The sequence below is a fragment of the Bidens hawaiensis genome, unplaced genomic scaffold, assembly GCF_021521415.1.
Source record: "Bidens hawaiensis isolate Kalapana, Puna unplaced genomic scaffold, B.hawaiensis_p1.1 tig00003290_1, whole genome shotgun sequence".
Lineage (NCBI taxonomy): Eukaryota > Viridiplantae > Streptophyta > Magnoliopsida > Asterales > Asteraceae > Bidens > Bidens hawaiensis.
In genome coordinates this window covers 273,494-279,199 of record NW_027491182.1, presented here as the reverse complement: position 1 = coordinate 279,199, position 5,706 = coordinate 273,494, and the positions used below count along the sequence as shown (strand labels likewise).

The 5,706-nt window shown below is 42.2% G+C and overlaps 1 pseudogene; it reads right to left on the bottom strand.

Annotated features, from left to right (window-relative positions):
• On the bottom strand, positions 1-893 carry LOC143623093 (fasciclin-like arabinogalactan protein 11 pseudogene; annotated as a pseudogene).
• Positions 894-5,706: the final 4,813 nt, after the last annotated feature.

Sequence of the window (5,706 nt, the reverse complement as noted above, 5' to 3'; positions counted from 1 at the left end):
AAAAGAAGAAAGGTGGGACCCATTTGGGTAATCCGAGCTGGCAGAATCAAAGCCGTCCACGTCACAAGCAAAGCAATATGAAAACCACAGCTTCAAAAGTGCCCACAATAAAGCCACGCAAATTCTGACTAACCCTAAACCCATCTGACACGTCAGCACCGGACGCCGGAGAGTCATCATCGGCTACGGATTTCTTATTCTTTTTCTCGGGTTCGGGTGGCGGCGGAGGCGACGGTGGTGCTGGAGGACCAAACAAGCTCATTGGTAACAACACTTGGTCCACTTGATACACAGCAAGAGAACCATCGGTGTAGATAGTGTTTGCCACCGTGGCATCATTAACACCGGTGGATATGTTCACCTGATTATTACCAGAAGTAGTTATGTTTAGCGGAAACTCGTAACGAGTGTTGTCTCCAGCTTGTGTCCTTAACGGATTACTAACGGTTTGAAACTGTGAAGTTGAGAGGAATATTGGAATGACATGGAATTGTATTAACTCAACCTTTTGTTGATCGGATAGGGAGTTTAATAAGCCCGGTTTTATGTTGGAAAAGGCGGTATCGGTGGGTGCGAAGACGGTTATTCCTTGGTCGGAGTTGTTGAGTTGGGTGTTGATTTGGTTGTCCACTTGGGATAGGTGGAAGAGGCGGAGGAGGACGGTGAATTGGCCGGCTTTTTCTAGTATTTTGGTTATGTTGGTGGGGCCGGGTGGTGGCGGATCGGTGGAGGTGGGCTGAGATAGGGTGGTGGTGGTGGTGCAAGTGAGGATGAATAGTAACCCTAGTGGGAGTGTAAGAAATTGGAAGAATGATGTCATTTTGAAATCTTTTTTTTAAGGGAATGTATGTTTGGAAAATGGTTGGTGGATGAAGGGATTTTAAGAAGGGAGGAAACTATTAAATATTTGGATAACTATTCATATGGTCTATTCATATGGTAAGAAACTAAGAATGCATTATTTGTTATAGTAAACGTCTAGTTGATTTTACACGTATATATCCATCCATTACATTTACGCATGGATACATGTTTTGGCAGTTTTGGTTGTATGTGTTATCGCATCTTCATTGTTCATGCGTATATGCTCGTATGTTCACTGTTCTGGTGTATGTGCATGCGTATATGTGTTCTTGTGTTTGTGTACACATTGCTTTAGTCGTGTAAGGAAAATATGTAACTTTTGTTGATTTTCTGAAAACGTATTATTTGCTAAAGGAATTAGTATGCATGCTTAATTACATGAATAGAGGGTTTTCGATGTTGGTGACTTTTAAAATTCCTAGTTTCCTACTCATCTGGTATAATTGATTTTACTTAAGATTCAGATGAATTTTGACGATACATCAATACAAGTCAGTATTTGTGAACTACATGTTTAATCAAGGGGTCTGGGAAGGCCAGATCGGCCCAAGGGGTTAAGCCCTTAGTAGGTTTGTCCAAGGGGTTGAGCCTCTTGACGAGCTCAAGGTGTTAAGCCCCCTAGTCGGGTCTCAGTCTCTCACTAATCATCGATAGCCATTGAGATCATGAACACCAACCATGATCTATGATAACTTGTTGTTAGTGGTAAACCAACATAAGTTGAGGGGTGTCAACAATAATATTTGAGTTACTTTAGACATGCTTGTCAACCATTAACGAGCTACCATGGAAGTGATATAGGTAAGATTATCCAAAGATTTCCAGACTATAAAACCTACATTCACTACAAAGTAACAAAAGCCAGAGTTAGTTGACGATCTAATGTTTTTGTCCACACGTACACACACACACAACAAAAAAAAAAACTAAAAATATTTTTGATTTATTACCAATTTACCACAAAATATTTGTATGATTGAAAAAGATATTATAGATATTCAAATTAATACTCATATACGTGACAGATGAGGTATCATTATTCATTATAAAAACTTGTATGGCAAGTATATATCTGTGAAGCATTGATGCCTTTCTACGGGATACAATTATTTCATACATAGTTTAGATATATTGATTCTTCTCTCTTAACAAGAATTCATGTTATAACGCCCGGGTTAAGATATGACACCATTAATTAAAATAACAAATTATTAGCGTAAGCGTCCCCAAAAAAAATCTAATTTACTTAATATATTTTTTTTTATGAAAATGATCAATTGATTGCTTGGTAAAAAAACATCTAAACGATTTACAATGAAGTGACAGATAAGCGGGCAACAAGCTGCGCCGCAACCCCCTTTCGGATAGCAAACTCAATTATACTAAAAACAAAGTTTCAGTTCTTATGAGCCGATATAAGTTACTATGCACGATTTTCTAAACTCTACTAAAAAGGTACGTCAATTCGGTTCTTAATATTAATTATTAGATGCATGAAATTTACGCTTGTTATTATTATTTGTATTGTATTTGGAAATTTACACTGATGAATCAATTACATTATTAGCATTTACTATTTTATATGTTTGATCTCCTAATTCCTATGACCAGCCCAAAACTCCCGACTAGGCATCGATTAATCCCGATTAATCGCCAGTCCCCACTTCTCTAATTAATTTTGGGCTAATCAGCCAATAAATCGGTCAATGGTCAAATCCGTCCAAAATCGGTGGTTTCCGATGAGATTCTAGCAAAAATCAGCAGTTTCCATCGAGATTCCTGCAACAATCAACGGTTTTTTGCGAGATTTTAGCAAAAATCAGTGGTTTCAAGTAGATTCTAGCCAATTTCCAACCAAAATGTGTTTGTGTATGTATAAAACTGAAAATTACATACAAAAACGTGTGTGTGTATATATACAACTTAAAATTGTACATTAAAGTATGATCCGATAATTAATCCCGATTAGTCGTTAGTCCCAGCCTTACCGCCCGACTAGCGATTAGCGATTTTTACAACAATGTATATTGGCGATGCGCTTACTTCATCAAACTTTCAGTTTTTACAACTTTTATTATGAAACTTTTAGTTCTCTGTCATATTCTCCACCCTCACTCGATCGATCACCACCATCAGCATCCTACATACCTACACCACCATTGAACACCCTCAAAAGATTAATTGACGGAAGGTTCACACGATCATTTTTCTTCAGTTAATAAAAATTATCATTTTGATAAAAAAAAAGTATATGAAAAGAAGCTATATATATCCATTATAAGAATTGGTCCTATGGCATTCAATTTTTGCTTGTAATGGCAGAAAAAAACACAAGGAATGTTGGAGGGTTCTCTGATAAAGGTTAGTTTGTATGATTACTGAAGAAACGTGGATCTACTCACTGGTAGCAAATCTACTTTCCTCGGGTGTGATTAAACTATTTCACCGATGGTTCTTCTGGATCCGAGTTCTTCCACCTACAAAATGAACAGCGCCGTTACTTACCCCTCAGAAAGGGACAGAGGGGTCCTCTTTGGGGTAACCCTCCGGCGTGAGAATCAGTATCTTTTGGAGAAGATAATAATGTTGTATGTAAGTGAATCTCAAGAGTATTGCTGAATCGCTGAATACCCTTGATGATGTGACTGTGTGTTTTTCTGTAACTGACTGTGAGTGAGTATGATTCAATATGATTGAATGTGATATCACTGCTTGTAACTGTCAATGATTGAGTGTGAATGAATGTGTCATCAAAGTGGAGTTGATGCTGTATTTATAGTGCTAGGGTTTCCACTGGTTGGGCTCAGCCTCGTTGGCCTCCTCCAACCGCACTGCGCCATGTGTCCTCTGGGACACCTGGCGCTTTCTCGTTGGTTGTAATCATGTGGTAGCACATGTGTCATGCTGAGTTGTCGACCTTTCATTTGGCAGCTGTCAACATCAGCATATTCTTACTCCTTAAAAAGATGCCTTCTAGAAGATTGTCTGACGTGCACAATCAAGGTTGCCCTAACCCTGATTTGGATAAGGACGAGGTTGATTATGTGCACGTGTGATATGCGCCCATCCTGAGGATGCGCGAAGTCTTCTTTTTATTCTCACGCGCAGATATTTCATGCGCAGGTGTGATATGCACGAGCGTGTGATATGCGCCGCGCGCTGGTGCGCCACGCGCATATGTGACGCGCGAGCATATGTGATGTGCAAGAGCATGCGATATGCGCCGCGCGCATATGTGATGCGCGAGCATATGATGCCTGAGCATGTTTTGTATGCGCCATGCGCCTGGGTTTTGGCTTTGTGCCTTCATAATGTCTTTATCTTGCGGGTTGACCCGCCTTGATTGGTGTTGAGGCGGGTACATACCTCTTCAAGCCCCCCCAGTCTAATGTGTGTCTTATCTCGCGCGAGCGCGGTAAGATAGATATTAGACTCACTGAATTGTCCTTTTGTAGGGGGTTTTGTCGTTTTCTTGGTTGTTTCCATCGTCGCGCGAAGTTCTATCCATTTGGTTGAAAACGAAAGGTCCAAACACGTGGTTGGTTGGTGATGACGTGCGCCGTAAACGTGTCAGACTTTTCGTGTGCTCGAGGTGCTACAGTTGCCTTTCACGTCCCCTCACAGCTGTCTTGAACACGTGTCGCACTCGCATTGGTTTGTACCTGCGAGTGAGAGCGCGTGTCTGTTCCGTGGCAGGTCGGTTACATCTTTTTGTCCCCTCACACAGCTGTTAGGGACACGTGTCGCGCCTTCCTTGGGTTGCCCCTGCGAGTGGGGGCGCGTGGAATCCGATCAGCTGCCACTTTTCTCTCTCCTGGTCCTATAAAAGCAGGCCCTTAGGAAATTTTTATCTTCATCTTCATTGTTTCTAAAATTCAAATTTCTGCTTTCAATTTCTGATTTGAGTGTTTACATCGATTGGAATCCTCGATTATCGGCTATTATAGTTGTATGTCTGATAGTTCATACTCGTCTAGCCCTTCAATCACCTCCGTTGCCTCTCGAAGACGCCGTGTGAAATCTGTGGTGATGTCGACATTGAAGCAAAAAGGAAAGGGGAAGAAGGTTGTTGAAACCACATCGGAGGAAGTAGGGAGGACCAAGGCCACCAAAAGGTGGAATGAAATCCCCTGCAAATTGAAGCAGGCCGATCTCGACAACCTCATCGCCTCTCAGGGGTTTCCCACCCTGTTTGGCTGCATGTTGCCTAGGTCCGGGCAAACGGCGGCGGACCCGCCTGCCGGCTATATATCCCTATATAGCCACTTTTTCACCCACTGCAACCTTCGTCTCCCGATGACAAGGTTTGTGGGTGCACTGTTGAAGTTCTATGGGATTCACATATCCCAAGTCCATCCGTTTGGACTCGTGCGCGTGACTCACTTTGAGTTCATGTGCAAATCCCAGCGCGAGGAACCCACTCCTCGGCGCTTTCAATATTTTTATAAGGCCAAGATCCAAGACAATTGGATCTCTTTTATTCCTCGCAGTCAGAAGGTGAAGTGCTCCACTGTTTCATTCAAGAGCCTTCATGACTGGTCTGAGAGGTTTTTTTACATTAAGGCCGGTGTGATCCCCATCCGTATGACCATGCGCTCTATCACTTCTGCGCCTGCGGATGAGGATGTCCTCAAGAACCCAACTGGCGCATGGGTTAAAAAGCTGACCGCCGAACCATCCCCCGCGAAGAAAATTTGCGAGGAGGCGCTGGTTGGGGTCGGGATGAGCAGGCTCTGGGCCGACAGCGCGCTTGAGCCCGTTATCCAAGTCGACGGGTTGTGTAAGTGTTTTTGTTATTTTTTTTTGTTTTTTGTTGTTGCGCGAACATCGTTCTTTTGCTGA